We start from the raw sequence: 18,873 nt of genomic DNA, 5'->3' as shown, positions 1-18,873 counted from the left end.
TTTTTCATTACACACTGATTGCCTTGCACTGCACACATAACCTGGTAGATCCTCAATAAAGATTGGTGAGAAAATGCATAGATGAATAAATAAAAACTTGCAGATATAAAGAAATGATTAGATCTACTTATGAGAACATGAGCTGAGGTTTTGGGTTCAGTCAGTGCATTAAGTGTTCCCAGGAAAAACCAGGAATGAATTGGGGAAGAATTCAAGCAAAGGTCTACTTTCCAGTAAAGTCCAAGCCTAATTTCTCCCGAGGTGCTGGAGTGTACATTACACATCAGTTTTGTCTTTCTAGGGAAAGTGAATTGGATGTTTATACCCAGCACAGGTTGAGTAGGACATCAAACTCCTAGGCATCTCTGGTTCTCACTCGCAGGTAGCTACAAAGTCTAAGGTTGAACCTTAAGAACAAATCTAAAGTTTCCATAATGAACAGTTAGCAGCAAAGCATATAGAATCTGGAAGGTTGATGCCATGCACCATGGAGATGGATAGACAGGACCTATGCGAAGAGCCAACAGGGTTTGTTGCAGTCAGTAAGTAGCATGCCAAGATTTTAAAGTGAATCCTTAGCTGAAAGAATAAGCTTTTTAAATATGTGGCAGTAACTCATTTTTAAAATCTAAACTATAACCATATTATTGCCTGGTTAACAAGTTCTAAAACAAAGTATTACAAAGCTCATCTTTAAACTCAAGGGGTTTTGGGGAGCCTGGGTGGCTCAGCTGGTTAAGCATCTGACTTTGGCTCAGGTCATGATCTCGTGTTCATGGGTTGGAGCCTCACATCAGGCTCTGTGCTGATGACTCAGAGCCTGGAGCCTACTTCAGATTCTGTGTCTCCCTCTCTCTGCCCCTCCCCTGATCATGCTCTGTCTCTGTTTCTCTGTCTGTCTCTCTCAAAAATAAATAAACATTAAAAGATAATTTACACACAAGTGGTTTCAATGCTTGTGTTCTTTTTATCATTGCAAAACATTTTACATCCTTTCATCAATGTGTACAGACCACCGTGTGGCTCTTTTTTTCCATATTAATATACCTCATAGTGTCAGTGACTTTAAAAATTTTTAATTTAAATTCCACTTAGTTAACATACAGTGTAATATTAGTTTCAGGTGTACAATACAATGATGCAACACTTCCATACGTCACTCAGGGCTTATCCCAACAAGTGCAGTCCTTAATCCCCATCACCTATTTAACCCATCTCCCACCCAACTTCCTTCATTTAACCATCAGTGTGTTCTCTATACTTAAGAGTCTGTTTCTGGGTTTGCCTCTCTGTCTCTTTTTTCTTCCTTTGTTCATCTCTTTTATTTCTTAAATTCCATATATAAGTGAAATCATATGGTATTTGTCTTTCTCTGCCCAACTTATTTCACTTAGCATAATACCCTCTAGCTCCATCCATGTTGTTGCAAATGGCAAGATTTCATTCATTTTTATGGCTGAGCAATATTCCAGTATGTGTGTGTGTGTGTGTGTGTGTGTGTGTGTGTGTGTGTGTATGCTGCATCTTCTTTATCCATTCGTCAATCAGTGGACACTTGGGCTGTTTCCAGAATTTAGCTATCGTAGATAATACTGCTGCAAACATCATGGTGCATGCATCCCTTTGAATTAGTATTTTTGTATTCTTTGGGTAACTACATAGTAGTGTGATTTCTGGACCAGAGGGTAGTTCTATTTTTAATTTTTTGAGGAATCTCCATACTGTTTTCCACAGTGGGTATGCCAGTTATAATGGTGGCGACTTTTTAACTTGGGTTTGCAGGGCTCTGCATTGCCTGGTCCACCTCTGTCTCACTGGTCTCATGCCTTCTGCCTCCCCACACTTCAGTCACAGTCACTCTCTTTCAGTTTCTTGGAATCAACTAGCCTTTTTTTCATTTGGGTCCTTACTCAGGCTGGACTAAGCTTCTTCCTCCTTCAAATGATTGGCTCTGCTTCGGCCTTTAGATCTCAGCTCATGTGTAGCCTGCTTCAAGAAGCCTCCCCTGAGCACTCTATCTACAGAAGGTCCCACTGAAGTTATCAACCCCTCTCACTTTGTTCTTTGACTCTGTGTCACATATAATTGATACTATGTATTTTTTAATTTTTTTTTTCAACGTTTTTTATTTTATTTTTGGGACAGAGAGAGACAGAGCATGAATGGGGGAGGGGCAGAGAGAGAGGGAGACACAGAATCGGAAACAGGCTCCAGGCTCCGAGCCATCAGCCCAGAGCCTGACGCGGGGCTCGAACTCACGGACCGCGAGATCGTGACCTGGCTGAAGTCGGACGCTTAACCGACTGCGCCACCCAGGCGCCCCATATACTATGTACTTTTTGTCTTACTCACCCATTGCCTGCTTCCCCACTACACTATTTTTAAATAGGCTCCATGCCCAGTGTTGAGCCTAGTGCGGGGCTTAAACTCATGACCCTGAGATCAAGACTTAAGCTGAGATCAAGACACAGATGCTTAACCAACTGAGCCACCCAGGTACCCTTCCCCACTACACTTTAAACTCCCTGAGTGTAGATACTATCTCTGTTTACCACTGTATGCCTGGCACAGAGCCAGCACAACATAGGTGCTCAGTAAATATTTGTTGAATAAATAAAAAGTGACTATCTAGTGATATGACCTTTTTATAAACACATCAGAACTTTGATTTCTCATTGGGTGTGTTTCTGTAAGCAGTGTCACTGGGATGTTACACATTTATTTGAAGGACACTCTCACTGTTCAAAATATTTTTGAAGCTCCTCTATTAGAATTATTTCTCAGAATATATTCTTTTGAACATCCTTACTAATAAACTATATCATTTGAAAAGTTTTTTTGTTTGTTTGTTTGTTTTTGTTTTGTTTTGTTTTGTAGGAATACCCAATTTTCTTTAGGGGTCAACACTGGAAATAAAATTAATACTGTTTTTGGTTACATTATAGTAGTGTCACTGATGTTTCTTTGTTTTTGTTTTTGTTTTGTTTTGTTTTTTCTTTTGAGAGGCTTAGAAACTCGTTCTAGAGTCTTTCTAATGGGAGAATTCAGATAAGATTTCATGCAACAGTGAGATCATTGGGAATGGTTCACCGTGTCTCTGGGCGAAGGACAATGGCCATTGGAACATTATTCTGATTTCTTGCTAAAAACAAATTTCAGCTTCCTTATTTTAGAATTACAACTTTATTTAAAAACACTTGAACTTGAACTTCAACTAAAGAACTTTGAACCTGTCATTTAATGTTGTTCACTCAAATGAGTTGTCCTCCCGATTACTTTGAGAATCTAAATTAATTGTGGTTGACCATACCTTCATAAAGGAAAAAAATCAGGTGTGGAATCTCTAAAAACCCTCTTTAAATGCAATAAAACAAGATGAAATAATCCTAATTGGAAGAAAACCCTGTCTGTTTTAGTGACAAGTTGACTTGGAACATTCAGTTTTTAAAATGCAGTTTTATTATTTTAAATACCTGTAGTTGCACTGCTGACAGAGGCAGGGGAGGAAAGGAGGGCTATATCTTAAAAGTCATATAAGTGTATTTTGGGCAGTTATATTATTCACGTTTAGCAGTTTTTACCCATAAAGTGTTTTTATAATTATCTGAAAAGAATGTCTTGGCCTCCAACCTCAATCAGGCTTCATTGCCTTTAGTAGACATCTTCCCTAACCAGCTAAGTTTTAGATAAAGTGAAATTTTAGCTGGTACTTGTTACAGTTATCCAAATTTCTTAATGTATATGAAGGAAAAAAATGAGCCTTTTTTCCTCTTTTTAGTTTAGACAATAAATTCACTAGTAAAAGATTTGAAGCTTATTTATACCTACCTTCTTTCCTATAATTGTACTGTGCTCTGAATAACCCTATACACTACAAACTGCCTATTCACTCTCCTGTAAGTATTTCTTGCTCTGTCTGATATTTGTGCTCTTTTGGGTACAGGACTGGGGAAGGGAGGCAAAGGAGTTTAGGGTAGTGAAAAAGAAAAATTGAGCTCTGGACTGGGGCACCTATGAGGTTATAGATCAGAGTCTATGAGAGTAATTGGGTGAGTTTGCTGGGAGGATAGGAGGGAGGAGTGAATAACAGGGACATGTAAATTACTAATTTTGTTTTTGGTGATGACACATTTCAACAGTACATCCATAGAAATATGGGAAGTAACAAAGCCAGTGGAGTGGAATCGATGGGCATTGAAGATGACAGGGACACGAGGTGGGAGGCTAGGATATTGGCTCAATTGTCCATATGGGCATTTGATTCAGTCAGGATAATGAAAGGATTTGGGTTGGTAGGGAAGGCTATGAATCTGATATTGCCTTTTTCACAAATGGAGGACAGACCAGGAGATGGTAGGCAAGAGCAGTAGAAAGAATTGGATAGCATTGAAGAGTGGGGCTTTATAGACAGGTGAGAGTGTAACTGGAAGTGGTACTGGAGAAGGAATTAGGCATGGCCCCCTCTCTCTGATTTCGGTGGTACAGGGGATGTGGTACCACCCGCATGGTACAGGGGATGTAGCCAGCTCCTGAGAGGTGTGTGCTCAGGAAATTCAGATGTCAAAGATAGAAGACATAGAGGAGTGTGCTGATCATTCTTCCAGTCCTCATCTAAAGAGTGTACAAATGGGAAAAGAGGAGCAGGAAGTTGGACCAGGGGAGAGGGAGTAAAGGGTACTCTGGGTGTGATGAGAGTATTGGGAGTAGACAGAAGACGGGAAAGCTTTATATTTAGTGATATGCTGAGGGAAGAAAATAAGATAGAGGGCCTGTGCACCTGTCAGTTCCTTGAACAGAGGGCATTTGGGACTTGCTGAATTCTGCTGCCGCTTGGGAGGGAGGCCTACAGAGTTGGCGTTGGTCTGCAAGAATGGGTGGGTGGCTGTGGAGAGCTGTAGTATAGACAGCAGCCTAAAGGGAGCCATAAGGTGTAGACTGCAGGGGCAGGTGGTGGCATGGGCCAATTTTTTCTGCCTCATTTCCTTGGCTGGTTTGCTTTTCTAGAGGCAGGAATAGGAGAGTAGATCAGTGCTTGCTCTGCTGCTGATAGATTCTGCCTGGCGTTTGGCTTGTAGCTGGTGTCCTGTCCTCACTGAATGTCACTAATGGGCAATTTTCTTTCTTTCAACTTGTCTTTGAAGATCTACAATGGACATTAGAAGGAGGGAAAATATTTAAAATAAAGTTCATTCATTAACAAATGCTGTTTCGTGGCTCCCATGTATTCAGCTTGGCCAAGCATGGGAATATAAAAACAAATAAGGCAAAGTTTCTGCCTTTAAGGAGTGGGCACTTCTGGAGAGAAAAGACCCGGGTTATATGAGTCTGTCTCCTTCTATCTCCAAAGACTATAGAGGAGAATAGCAGTTACATGAGAAATGTAGGCTACAAAAGAAACAAAAATCATTTTTTAAAACAAGTGTCTTTATAATAAAAGAATGACAGCAGTTTGAAATATCCAGACATTGCCTCTGTCTTCCACATCACTGGAAGGTCAGCCTTAGAGAACCTTCGTTAGTACGTCCTTTGAGTTTCTTTATATGATATCATTATAAAAATAATCAGATTTAGGAAAGTTATTAAACACAATAGCAGTGTAATATTTCCTCCTAATAAAGACTTTTCAAATTTTAAGAACTTGAGCTTATTTATATGAAAATAACTTTTTAACATCAAGTTTTACATTTAGAAGTGGTTCTGCTATTCCTGACTGGATCAAGACTCAGGTCTGAACTCAAATATCACCTTCTCATAAGGCCTTTTCTGGAGATCCTGGCAACCTCATCACCTTCCCTGATTTATTCTTCTCATTAGCAATTATCATTGTCCAAAACATACATATTGTACTTGTTCATTGTTGACCTACCCCAAGAAGGCAGAGATTTTTGTCTCTTTTCTTTGCTACTGTATCCTCAGCACCCAGAGCCATGCTTGGTATATAGGAGATGCTCAATAAACATGTGTTGAATAAAACAATCAATTTCTCTCCCATCATCCAGGCTGTTCCAACAGACAGTGATAAATTTTTTTTCACAACTACTCAAAAATGCACAGGATTGGAAATTATTTTTAAAGAAAGTTACAGCTCTTTTATTAACAAGTGAAATATGGAAATTTTTTTGGGATAATATGAACAGATTGTGAATGCAATAGAAGTTTTCATATTAAACATTTCAAAGTATTGATGATGCTCTCACTTACAGAATGCACACACATTGTTGGGGCAATCATACTGCCACTGGCTTGGATATTGCTAGTAAAGGCCACATCGGCCACAAAGAGCATTATCCTTTACATGTGAAGCATTATCTCATACTGTTCGCTGGGAGCTGTACTTACCAGACCTGTGCCCTGACCTGTATCTCCAATCTCCACCACATCTAGCACTCCTCCATACCTTGGTTCAGGCTATCTTGTTGGTCCTTAGAACACACCTCCGGCAGCTCCATAGGCCCATCATAGGCTCTACTCTGGCCAGGTGATAGAGCACCTCTTTGGCTACAAGCATGACATTGTCATGGAGCATCCAGTGATGAAGGTATTTAACTCCTGTGGGGTGGAAAATGGGGCTTTGGAAGCACAGGGCTCTGTCTACCCTGAGAGATGAAGGGATCAGTATCTTGTGGCATGCCTGCAATTTGTTCATCACTTATCCACCTTACTGGTGGTTCTGTGTTAAATAATCAGAATCTTGCTGTTTTGGTAGTCCCTAATACAAGTATAAGTAACTGTAGAATTTCAGTTTTCTTTTGGAGGTTCCCTTCCCTTCCTGTAACTTTAGGAGACCCCCAAGAGTATCAAGCAAAAGCTTGAAGCTCCCTCAAGCTGCTGTTGGCTTTACTGCTGTCGCTTAACCCTGGATTATTGATTGCTGCCTCCTTTGATTTCTGTAGTTTCTGTCCTCCACAGGGGTGTCTGTTTTTACCAGTATTTTAAGGTCTAAGAAATTGGTTCCCTCCACTGCTTCCAAGGAGAAAGACTTAGACACCAAGGTTGCAGATCTTATCCAAACACCTCTTTTATTTCTACTTACTGGCTTTCCTAATACACATGCTCCAGGATGGCTGGTTTAAGTCAAGTTCAGTCATAACCAGCATGCAACACTATAAACTAGAAGTGTCTTCAGACATACTTCAGTCTGACTCACTGCCTAGGTACCTTTTCCCCCCAAATGGATGAACTCCTGGGAACCCTAGAGTCCTCCTCTTGTTGGTCTTTCTTCTTCTGTAGGCTTTAACTGCTAGTACAAACTATTTTGAGTTCTTTTCCCAGGAGGTTTCTATCCCCTTTGAAAATGTACAGAAACAAATAGAAATGGAATCTGAAAGAGTAGCATCAAGTCCCTAGAATTCTGAGATATGGCCCATTTGGGAACTTACTACACTTTAAGAAATAATCTCTGTTCAATAACTCTGCTTGTTGGCCAGTAATAAAAAGAGAAATGGGTGGTTTGTTTTATTTTGCTAGTGTTGTGGTAAAGGATGACTTAAGCCTAAAATATTTACCAAAGAAACTGACTGCAAGATTACTTTAATATTGATACATTGGAACTTTACTATAATATGCTTTGGTATAAAACAGAGTTTGGTATATATTTGGTCTGACTTGGGACTCAATCAAGGGAGTCAAGCTATTGAAATCCTGGTGGCTTGCTTCTCAGAGCTTGGTTAGACCCTTCTTTTTCATGCCTGAAGGAACTCAATGACCTTTTTGTTCATCTCTGTCACTGCAGTCTATTCCTCTTCAAGTTTGTCCTAGGAGAGCTTCTGAGATCACTTTTATTTTTTCTTTTTAATTATTTTATTTTGTTTTATTTTGAGAGAGAGAGAGTGCAAGTGGGGGATGGTAGGGAGAGAGAGAGAGAGAGAAAGAGAGAGAGAATCTCAAGCAGCCTGCATGCCCAACATCGAGCCCAATAAGGGGCTCGATTTCATAAACTGTGAGATCACAGCCTGAGCCAAAATCAAGTCAGATGCCTGACCAACTGAGCCACCTAGGCATGCCCTGAGATATTGTTTCTTAACCAGAATTATAAAGTTAATAGTGCCTGCTAGCATGTGGTTAATAAATGTTTGTTTACATTTGAATCAATGGTTTAGTTTTGTGAATCCTAGTTTAAGGATGCTTGCCTCTTTTCAGTGATCTAACCAGTCAAACCCAAACTCGTTGCTTGCTTGTCTCCTAATTACCCATCCTCTTATTCTTATTAGTGCCCAAAAAAGGTTCTTCCCTTTTTTAATTAAACCCAATCAGTTCAACTCCAGCATCGCAGTCAATCCAATCAATCTAATCAATACATTCAGTACAATCCAAAGAAGTCTTGTTTTCACTCTATTTCATTCCAGTAAGCATTCTCCAGCACTTTCACACATAAGGAATGGCTTTTTACATTTTATTGATCTCTATTTAAAAATCTAGTACTGTTTCATTTTTCCTTGAAAGCAGTTCTGATGCATCTCCATCAACTGAAATCATTTAATTGTAAAAACTTGGGTGAGACTGCTTTTTACAAAGGTTATCCAGAACCTTTAAGACTAACTAAATTTACATATACTGTAGACTAAATGATTATGAAGTTACTAATATAATAATTTTGAAAATATTTTCTTCTCTACCATCTAATTAAATTTAAAGTAATTATTGACTTCCTTTTCATACCCTTCTGAGAACCTTAAGTAGATCCTGAATACTTGCTGAGTAAATGAGTGGAAAAATAATGTGTATTCTCATGGCAATGTCATTGACTAGAAAAGGAAAAATGAATAGTAGACTCTTCGTTCATAACTAGTATTGCTTTCAGCTAGTCAGAGGCAAAAGAACACATCATAATAATAAGACAACATTTGGATTAATTAATTAAAGTGTTTCTTTTTTAAATTATTTTTAATGTTTAGTTATTTTTGAGAGAGAGACAGATCACAAGCAGGGGAGGGACAGGGAGAGAAGGAGACACAGAGTCTGAAGCAGGCTCCAGGCTCTGAGCTGTCAGCACAGAGCTTGACACAGGGCTCAAACTTACAGAGTGCGAAATCATAACCTGGGCTGAAGTCAGACAACCGACTGAGCCACCCAGGTGTCCCTAAAGTGTTTCTTTTAATTCCAGTTAGTTAACACACATTGTTACTAGTTTTAGGTGTAGAATGTAGTAATTCAGCAATTTCATACATCACCCTGTGCATTTGGAATAATTTATAAAGGAATTTGAAGATTTGGTGATACTTAGACATTAGATTTCACTTTTTAGTGTGGACATTTTTATAACCAATTGTATAAGACTGTTTTGTTCCAGGTGCTAACAGTGTTAGAATAAGGTTGAAAAGCAAATTGGTGGTGGTAAAGATCATTTTGAAGAGTCATCCTGAAAGGAGTTTTGGTCTTAAAATATTGAATGATAACTATAACTTAAGAGCTCATTAGTTACAAGATTAGAAAGAGCAAAGAAAATTCCTATTATCTGAAAGGCGAAAGTAATAAATGTCAACCATCTTCCCACCTTTATGTGTTGCCTGTATTAAGGTTTGAAATGGTGATGTGATTATTACAGCCAGATAAAATGGGCTCAAGAAACATTATTTTTTGTGTATGTATTTCTGTATCTCATTAAAAATAGGTTTTTTATCATGAAAAGTTGTAAGCACTTAAAGCTCAGAATAAATGAACCCCCACTGTACCCATTGCCCAGATTCAACAATTGCAAACTCATGCCAATCCTATTTCATCTATATCTCCAGCTCTTAAGTCTTTCATTCATTTCTTATATTTATAGTATATATCTCTAGAAGATAAGGACTCTTTATAATCATAAATTCCATATACTTATTAGACATTATTAGGAATACTTAATATTATCTACTGTTTACATTATCTCACAAATGTCACATTTTTAACATTTTGTTTGAATTATGATTTTGATATGATCCACACTGCAAATTGTGGATATGATCCACACATTGCAAATGACTCATATGTTTCTTTTTTGTAATTGTATTTATATCCAAGTTAGCTAACATGTAGTTTAATAATGGTTTCAGGAGTAGAATTTAGTGATTCATCAGTTACATTAACACCCAGTGCTCATCCCAACAAGTACCTTCCTAAATCCCCATTGCCCCACCCACCTCTCCTCCAGCAACCCTCAGTTTGTTCTCTGTATTTAAGAGTCTCTTATGGTTTGCCTCCCTTTTTGTTTTTATCTTACTTTTGCTTCCCTTCCCCTGTGTTCATCTGTTGTGTTTCTTAAATTCCACATAGGAGTGAAGTCATATGATATTTATCTTTGACTTATTTCATTTAGCATAATACATTCTAGCTCCATCCACATTGTTTCAAATGACAAGATTTCAGTCTTTTTGACCACTGAGTAATATTCCATTGTATATGTATATATACCAAATCTTCTTCATCCATTCATCAGTCGGTGGACATTTGGGCTCTTTCCATAATCAGGCTATTGTTGAGAGTGTTGCTATAAACATTGCAGTGCATGTGCCTCTTTGAATCAATGTTTTTTTTTTTTTATCCTTTAGATAAATACCTAGTAGTTCAATTGCTGGGTCGTAGGGTACTTCTATTTTTAGTTTTTTGAGGAACCTCCATACTGTTTTCCAGAGTGGCTGCACCAGCTTACATTCCCACCAACAATGCAAAAGAGATCCTCTTTCCCTGCATCCTCGCCAACATCTGTTGTTGCCTGAGTTGTTAATGTAGCCATTCTGACAGATGTGAGGTGGTATCTCATTGTGGTTGTGATTTGTATTTCCCTGATGATGAGTGGTGTTGAGCATCTTTTCGTGTGTCTGTTGACTATCTGGATTGTCTTTTTTGGATGACTGATATGTTTCTTAAGTCTTTTCAATCTATAGATTATTCCCATTCTCATTTTCCCTTGTTATTAATTTGTTGAAGAAATGGGACATTTTTCTCTCAAAAAATTGTTCCCCACACTTGGATTATGCTGATTGCCTTCCCAAATTGTGTCTTCCATATCCTTCAGTTGCTTGTAGTGATGGAATCATCTGAATTGTTCAGATTGTGTCTCTGTGTACATTTGTTTTTAATAAGTATTTTCTTTTTTCCAGCAGAACATACAATGTTTGGTTGTCTTTTTTGTGATGTTGAAAGCCATTAATGATAAATATCTAGGTTAATAACCTATTGCTAAATGATGATACTTTTAATTTTATCATTTCTTCTTCATTTATCAACTCTAAAACTTCCTCTTATCTGCCTTTGAATTATCCAGTGGTACTGTTCACATAAGAAAAGCAGAATAATTATGTCACTTATTTAACCATTCAAAGTGATAATTTGGTTTACACACATCCCTCATGGTGACTAATTATTTATACTATCATAAACTCATTTAAATTATATGAAATGCGTCAGTTCATTAGAGTTATTACCCTTACTCATGCTCCAGTAAAGAATATTAAAAAGAAATTTTTTTAACATTTATTTATTTTTTGAGAGACAGAGACAGAGCATGAGCAGGAGAGGGACAGAGAGAGAGGGAGTCACAGAATGCAAAGCAGGCTCCAAGCTCTGAGGTGTCAGTACAGAGCCCAACGTGGGGTTCGAGCTCTTGAACCGCAAGATCATGATCTGAGCCGAAGTTGGACACTTAACTGGCTGAGCCACCCAGGTGTCCCAAGAATGTTTTGAATGTTGCTTTTATTATCTATTGATGTGTTATTCAAATATTTGTCAGCAACAAATATGAAACTATTAAACAAGAGTTGTGTACAATTTGTATAAGATAACAAGAGAGGTGACCCTCCCTCCTCCCCCAAAAGTCATATTCCTTCTAGAACTTTGAAGGATATTTTGTTTGTTGCAAAGGACTGAAATTTATAAACAAGCACCCACTCTCCAATGAAAGAATACTTATAAGTTCCTAAAATATAAAGGCTATAGGGAAAAAAGAAAAGTCATTATTATTAATTTTTAAAAGCAGCCTCACATTTGTTACAGCATTATTTACAGTAGCCAAGATATGGAAACAACCTAAATGTCCATCAATGAATGTATGGGGAAAAAATTGTGGTATATGGATACAATAGAATATATATAGCTGTAAAAAAAGAATGAAATCTTCCTATTTGAGACAACATGGATTGACCTTAAAGATACTATGCTGCCTGAAATAAGTCAGAGAAAGGCAAATGCTGTATAATATTATATGTGGAATCTAACAACAAAAACAAGCAAAAAACACAAACAAAGCAAACTCATAGAGAACAGCAGATTGGTGATTGCCTGAGGCAGGGCTTGACGGGTGGGAGAAATGCTTTAAGGGGGTCAAGAGGTGAAAAGGAAAAAAAAAAATTAACAAAATTACAATTCCCCCCTCACTCCCATTTACTTGAGCTAGCCTCAATGAGCCTTGGCTATTTGTACAACTGGAAAAGAAACTGATAAGTAAGACCAGGTTTTCAAATCTCGGAATCCTCAGTGTTTAACTGTGGAACTGCCTGGTATGTATGGATGAACCCATTCCTGACTGAGAAGTCAGTAGTGACAGAGCCAAAGGGGAGAGAGAGGGTAAAGCCCTGTTAGCAAAATGAGAGGATAGGTCAGTATATCAGTTATTCTTCAAAGCCTTAGGAAAAGCACACTTACAAAAGAAATCAACACTTTGTTCCAGGTTTCTCTGATGAAAAAGCATAGGAGAAAAGAAAACAAAACGAAACAAGAGTGCAGTTATTTAATTGTATTAGAGAAAACTCTTTGTTCTTGTAGTTTGAAACTACCTAAGGCTAGCTCAAGGAAAATTCATCCTTTCCTTGTCAGATTTTAAGTGTATTTATTTATTTTTAAGAGAGTGAGAGAGTGTGAGTGGGGCAGCGGCAGAGAGAGGGAGACACAGGATCTGAAGTAGGCTGTGCGCTGACGGCAGAGAGCCCGATGTGGGGCTTGAACTCATGAACTGAGCCGAAGGCACTTAACCCACTGAGCCACTCAGGTGCCACCCCCACCCCTTGTCACATTTTATTTAGATCATTCCAGATTCTTTGCCATGCCAGATCTTTGTATTTAAAGTCATTGCACTGATAGGCCATGACTAGGCTCTTGACAGTTGGATTTGGATTGCTGGGAGAACTGAAAAGATGGAGAAACCCTAGCTAACATCTGGGCCACTCCAAAACTCTTCCTCTCCAAAAAAAGAAAAAAAAATAGATTCATTTAGTACACATTTTAATGTAAATATCAATGAGTTTTAACAATTTACTGTTTGTAATTTAACAGTTGTACAGAACTATGTAATATCCATGCCAAAGATGAAATATAACAAAAAGGGTTTTTTGCTCTAATGTTTTCCCATACTCCTTTATAATCCATCAGTCACTTGTCCACATCCCCAGTTTCTGGCAACTACTGATCTGAGTTTTGCGCCTATAGTTTTGCTTTTTCTAAAAGGTTATACATGTAGAATATCTAAGTGGAAATTTAGAGTTTTTTTGTTGCCTTTTGCATCTGGATTCTCTTAGCTAGCATGATACTTTCAAGATTCTTGCATGATGATGCATGAATTAGTAGATTGTTCTTTTTTTTAACTCGAGTAATATTTCATATTTTGGCATTTATGAATAAAGCTACTATAAACATTTGAATGTAAGTCTTTGAGCATTCATTATCATTTCTCTTAGGTACATATCTAGGAGTGAAATTAGTGGGTTATATAAGTGTATATTTAACTTGATAGGTAACCATCAAGCTATTTTCCAAAGTGGTTTACTATTTTCCATTTCCCTTAGCAATATGTGAGAGTTCTATTGCTTTGCTTCATTGCCAACACTTGGTATTATCAATTTTAGTGATTTTATTAGGCTTGTGGTGGTATCTTTTTGTTGTGAGTTACCAGAGATTTTTTTTTCTATGATAAATTCTAGAAGTTTTATGTTAAGGATTTTGTGTCTGTGCTCAACAGGAACATGGTCTTTTTTTTTTTTTTTTTGTGGTTAAGTCTTTGGTTTTGGTATGATACAAATGCTGGCTTAAAAAATGAGTTAGGAATGTGATAATTTTTCCAAAGCTGTGTCTACACACAGCTAAACTGAGTTCTTTAAGTTTAATGGGCAATTACATATGGGTAGAGAACCAGGCCATATAATGTGGTCAAAATTTTTACAAAATCAATATTGGGGCTTCTTTTATTAGAAGTTTCCATGGTATTTACTGACATTATATTATGTAATGTTTGAGAAAGCCCTCATCCTGGCCCTTCATCCTTAGTAGATGCCTGATAAATACTAGCTACTGGTAATAATAATAATAATAATAATAATAATAATAATAATAAGTGACCTAATTACCATATCTTAAACCTTGTGCTATGCAGAAAATGGTTTTATATAGAACATCTCAGAGAAGACCAGACACAATCCATTTATACTAATTAGATGGCAATTTTACTACATAATAATTTTGGCTTTAATGGAGTTTTAAAGGTAAATAATAACTTGAGTATAGCCGTTGGAATTCTAGCCTTGACAGTTCTTCATAAAACTTTTTCCAAAATACAACATTTTTTCTCTATGGCTATCATGGTGATAAGATAGCATAAAAGCCACAGTTTCCCTCTCCCCTCTCCCCAACTATTAGTAATCTTCATGAGGAAAAAAGAGTAGAAGCTGAAGCCTCAGAGTCTGGTACATTTCCTACTCTGCACTCATGATAATGTGATACGCCACAGTGATACTTAAAGGATCAGTGGTATCCACATTGCCCAGGAGCACTTAGTGTTGCAAATCCACGTCCACACCCTGCACACTAAATCAAGGAGCAGGAGCAGGAGCAGGAGGATGAGTGTGTTTTGACAAGCTCTACAGGTGACTTTGATGTCCCCTAAAGCTTGGGGAGCACTGGCTGAGCAGACAGTTGACAGAGGATGATGTAGTTGGGAACAGTAAGAGTTAAATGTGGCACGTTAAGAAGAGGGCTGGTTCCCCTCTAGTGATGTAAAATACATTGTGTTGTCAGCTGCACTCTGAGCCATAGGAAAAGCCACAGGACACTTGTAGCAGCTGCCATGCTCTTGGGCATCTTCCTTCTTTTTTACCCACTTAGGTCATCTGTCTAAAGTGACCCTGGGGGAAAAAAAGCAGATTCTATGGACAGAATAGAGAAATGTATTTCAAAACCAGATATGCAGGAATCTGGGTTTGTGTCTATCCTGAGTTTTTCCAAATAACACATTCAAGTGTCAAATACTCACTGAATATTTAAAAACTTGCCATTATTTAATCAGCCTATTTTTTTTCTTTTAGGTTCACATCCTTCTCTAATCCTCTTCAAATTACTAGTGTCATAGAATTTTTGAGTTAAAAAATTCAAAACCTAACCTAGAAAGGAAAAGATGAATCATACTAAAATCCTTGAATGTCAGCTTCTTGATTTTATCCCAACCCCACTCAAAGCCTGTCTTAATTTACCTTAACTTTGTCCAGTTTTTTATTCCTCTGTACCGTCTTCTAAAGCAGTGTGATCTTCCCATGGTTCACATTGCATAACTCTGCTCATAAATTAGTCAAGGGAGTTTAAAGATCAGAATCCTTTAATTTAGGAAGATATATGAGAGCAAAAGCAATAGAGAATGATTAATTCTTGCTTGTATTTGCAGTTTAAATGGCTAAAAGCAATGGCAAGTTACATGTGAGTCAGCTGATGCGAGGATCTATACTAGGCAAATAACATATTTGAAATGATGTTAAGCTATTTTTTTTTTTTTTTTGGTAGAGAAAAATACTGTATAATGTCTTTTTATAATGAAACACAATAGAACCTGAAATCCAATCTCATTTGCTTTGGGCAACGGGAGTCAAGGATTCTCTTTACTTATTATTACAATTATTGATCTGATAACCCTAATTAGATTATACTATGGTCTGGTTGATCAGAATAGAAAATGGATTTATTTGTCTATTTATTTATTTTGATAGAAATTACTATTCAGTTTTATAAAAGAGATAAGGCATTTGTGTGTCTGCTTAGTCAGTTATATCAAGTTCTGTTACTGTGTATCAGAAAATAGATTCTCTGTCTAAGCAAAATACTCTTTAGTAAAACATCATTCATAGCAGAGTTTTTATGCACTCATGGTTCACTAAATTTCAAAATACTGGGGGGTGTCTGGGTGGCTCAATCGGTTAAGTGTCTGACTTTGACTCAGGTCATGATCTCATGTTTCACAGTTCGAGCCCTGTGTTGGGCTCTGTGCTGACAGCTAGGAGCCTGGAGCCTGCTTTGGATTCTGTCTCCCTCTCTCTCTCCCCCTCCCCTGCTCATGATCTCTCTCTCAAAAATAAATAAACATTAAAAATATACAAACAAATAAATAAAAAACAAAATACTGAATACTGCCTGATATACTTAAAAAGTCAACAGGTATAGGAATGACTGAGTGGCTCAGTTGGTCAAGTTTCCGGCTCTCGATTTTGGCTCAGATCATGATCTCACAGTTCATGAGATCAAGCCCTGCTCTGCGTGGAGTGTGGAGCCTGCTTGGGATTCTCTATTTCCCTCTCTCTCTCTTCCCCTCTCCCACTTGCTCATGGGCTCTCTCTCTCTCTCTCTCTCTCTCTCTCTCTCTCTCAAAATAAGTAAATAAACTTAAAAAAAAGTCAATAGGTATAGTGTACCTGTTATTGTCAAGAACTAAGAGGGGTCTGCAATTCTGTTCTGCATAAAAGCTAACAAGTTAGCTAGCCATGTAAGACTACTGGGACTATATTACTCAGCACAGCAGGAAATATGAGCTTCTATCATTGGTTTTGTTTCTATTGGTTCAGTTCTCTTTCACCCCCAGCTCCCATGGGAGGTGTGGAAAGAGGCCCAAATGGATGAAGCAGAAACAATGGGTTTGTGTCACAGTTGAGGACAGTGAGCTTAGGATGCCATCCCCTTCCCATGCCTCCAATCTCTTAAAGAGACTGCTAGCAAAACCTTCCTAACCTCTGCTCCATAGGAAGACATGATCTTTATTATCCTGGACAGAACACAAATCTTCTGCTCCAAAAGGAGACGCTGTCTCCTGTTTGCTATACGAGCTGTTTGCTATACAAACATCATTAGAACAATAGTCCGAGGATGTACAGAAATGCCATGAAGAATTGTCTCTCAACATTATGTACTTATTCTGTCAGGTGCTGTAAAGGATAAGAGAAGGGGGAAAATACAAATGATGTTCCTTGGTCTTGAGGGGAGCAAACATGATATATTAGAAAGAGCCTATTTGGAGAATCACTCAGATAAAGTTCCGGTCCTTTTTCTCCTGTTTATATCTGTGTGACTTTGTCCATTTTCTTTAGTTCTCTGAGCCTCAGTTTCTTTATCTGTAAAATGGATACGATATCTATCTTCCAGAATTTCTTTGAGGATGAACTGAAATAAAAATACAGCATACCGTGGAACGTATGTTGGCTGATAAAGTGGAAGTATTGAGATGCTAATGAGAATTAATATTCATTAAGAGTGGTAGAGCTTTCAAGTAAGTAAAATTAGAGAAGACAACCCTGTGCTGAACATAATTCAGTGTATCTTTAAAGGAGGGAAAATGCACTCATTATAATACAACACAGATGTCAAATAAGAATGAATGTGTATGTTCTTTTCTAGTAACAGCAGGTCGCTATACATGATTATGCACAATAAGAAATATTTACTATTAATTTAATTTTCTCTTTTGTTCACCAAATGTTGAATGGATGAAGTGTTTTAAAATAGTGGTTTGTCTGCAATCGTGTAAAATGTCAGACAGGGCCCTAGATAATGGAATGCCACACAGCATGTCATACCCACGAATTTCCTAGGCAACAGTAGACTTTAGTGACAAAATCTATATTGGCAGAGCTAAACCAGGAAAACATTTGCCTTGTTAGGACAGCTGACAACAGCTGATGAAGGGCAGCATCCTTCTGAATGGGGACACTTCTTTGATGACTCAGTGACATGACAACAAGAAATGAAAAAGGGAGGGGTTGCCAGTGGGTAATAAGAAGCTGTATAACCTATCATCATAATTCCTATTGCATAAATTTACCCACTTTTTGTAAAATCAATTGTTATGAAACCAGACTACATTGTTTTGACCCACGGAAGCATGTTGTCATGAGGAATTACAGCATGCTACATTAAACTGCCATGTACTGTATTATGTGACAGGTGACCGTGCTGAAATGCTCTCTTGTAATGCTGCTAAAATGAAGTAAGGTTTTTCTTTTTAAGTGAATGGGGCTTTAAACATTTGCTCAAAACTACATAGCAAGACCACTACCTTAATACTTAGAATAACACAGTTTGATTATTTAAGAATAAGACTTAGAAGTTGATTTGTGAAAAAAAATTAATTAAAAAAATAGATAATCTTCTGCTAGTTTCAAAAAATGAGATAATAGCAAAATGAGAGTAAAATGTCTGGTTAAAGGGGTGTTCTATTGGGGAAGTCTTGATTTGTAAATATTGACAATTACCTAAAGGCTATTAAGTACCCATATAGCATCCACCAATGAGACTATACTCAGCTTATTTTTTGTAGCAGTGTTTGCATGTTAGAATGAACTCCACGCTCTTGAATCCTTTGTAGGCCAGCTCAATTATGACAGGGCCCACCCCCATCACCACCTGGAATATCTTATAAATGCCGTCTGAATGTCAGGTCCTGGAATGGTTTCTTTATATCTTATCTATTTACATTTTTATTTGTGTTTTGGATAGTTAAATCATTCACATTATTTATTAGCAAACATTTTTTTACAAGTCTCCCTCCTGTTCTTTTCTCCTTTCCAGAAAATTCCCATTATTTACACTCCCACAGAAGTAGTCACCGTAATTAGTTTATTATCCATGAGAGCTTTTTTTTGTATGTAATCAAATATA

The sequence above is a fragment of the Neofelis nebulosa genome, chromosome 2, assembly GCF_028018385.1.
Source record: "Neofelis nebulosa isolate mNeoNeb1 chromosome 2, mNeoNeb1.pri, whole genome shotgun sequence".
Lineage (NCBI taxonomy): Eukaryota > Metazoa > Chordata > Mammalia > Carnivora > Felidae > Neofelis > Neofelis nebulosa.
Note: the sequence above shows the minus strand (reverse complement) of the source record.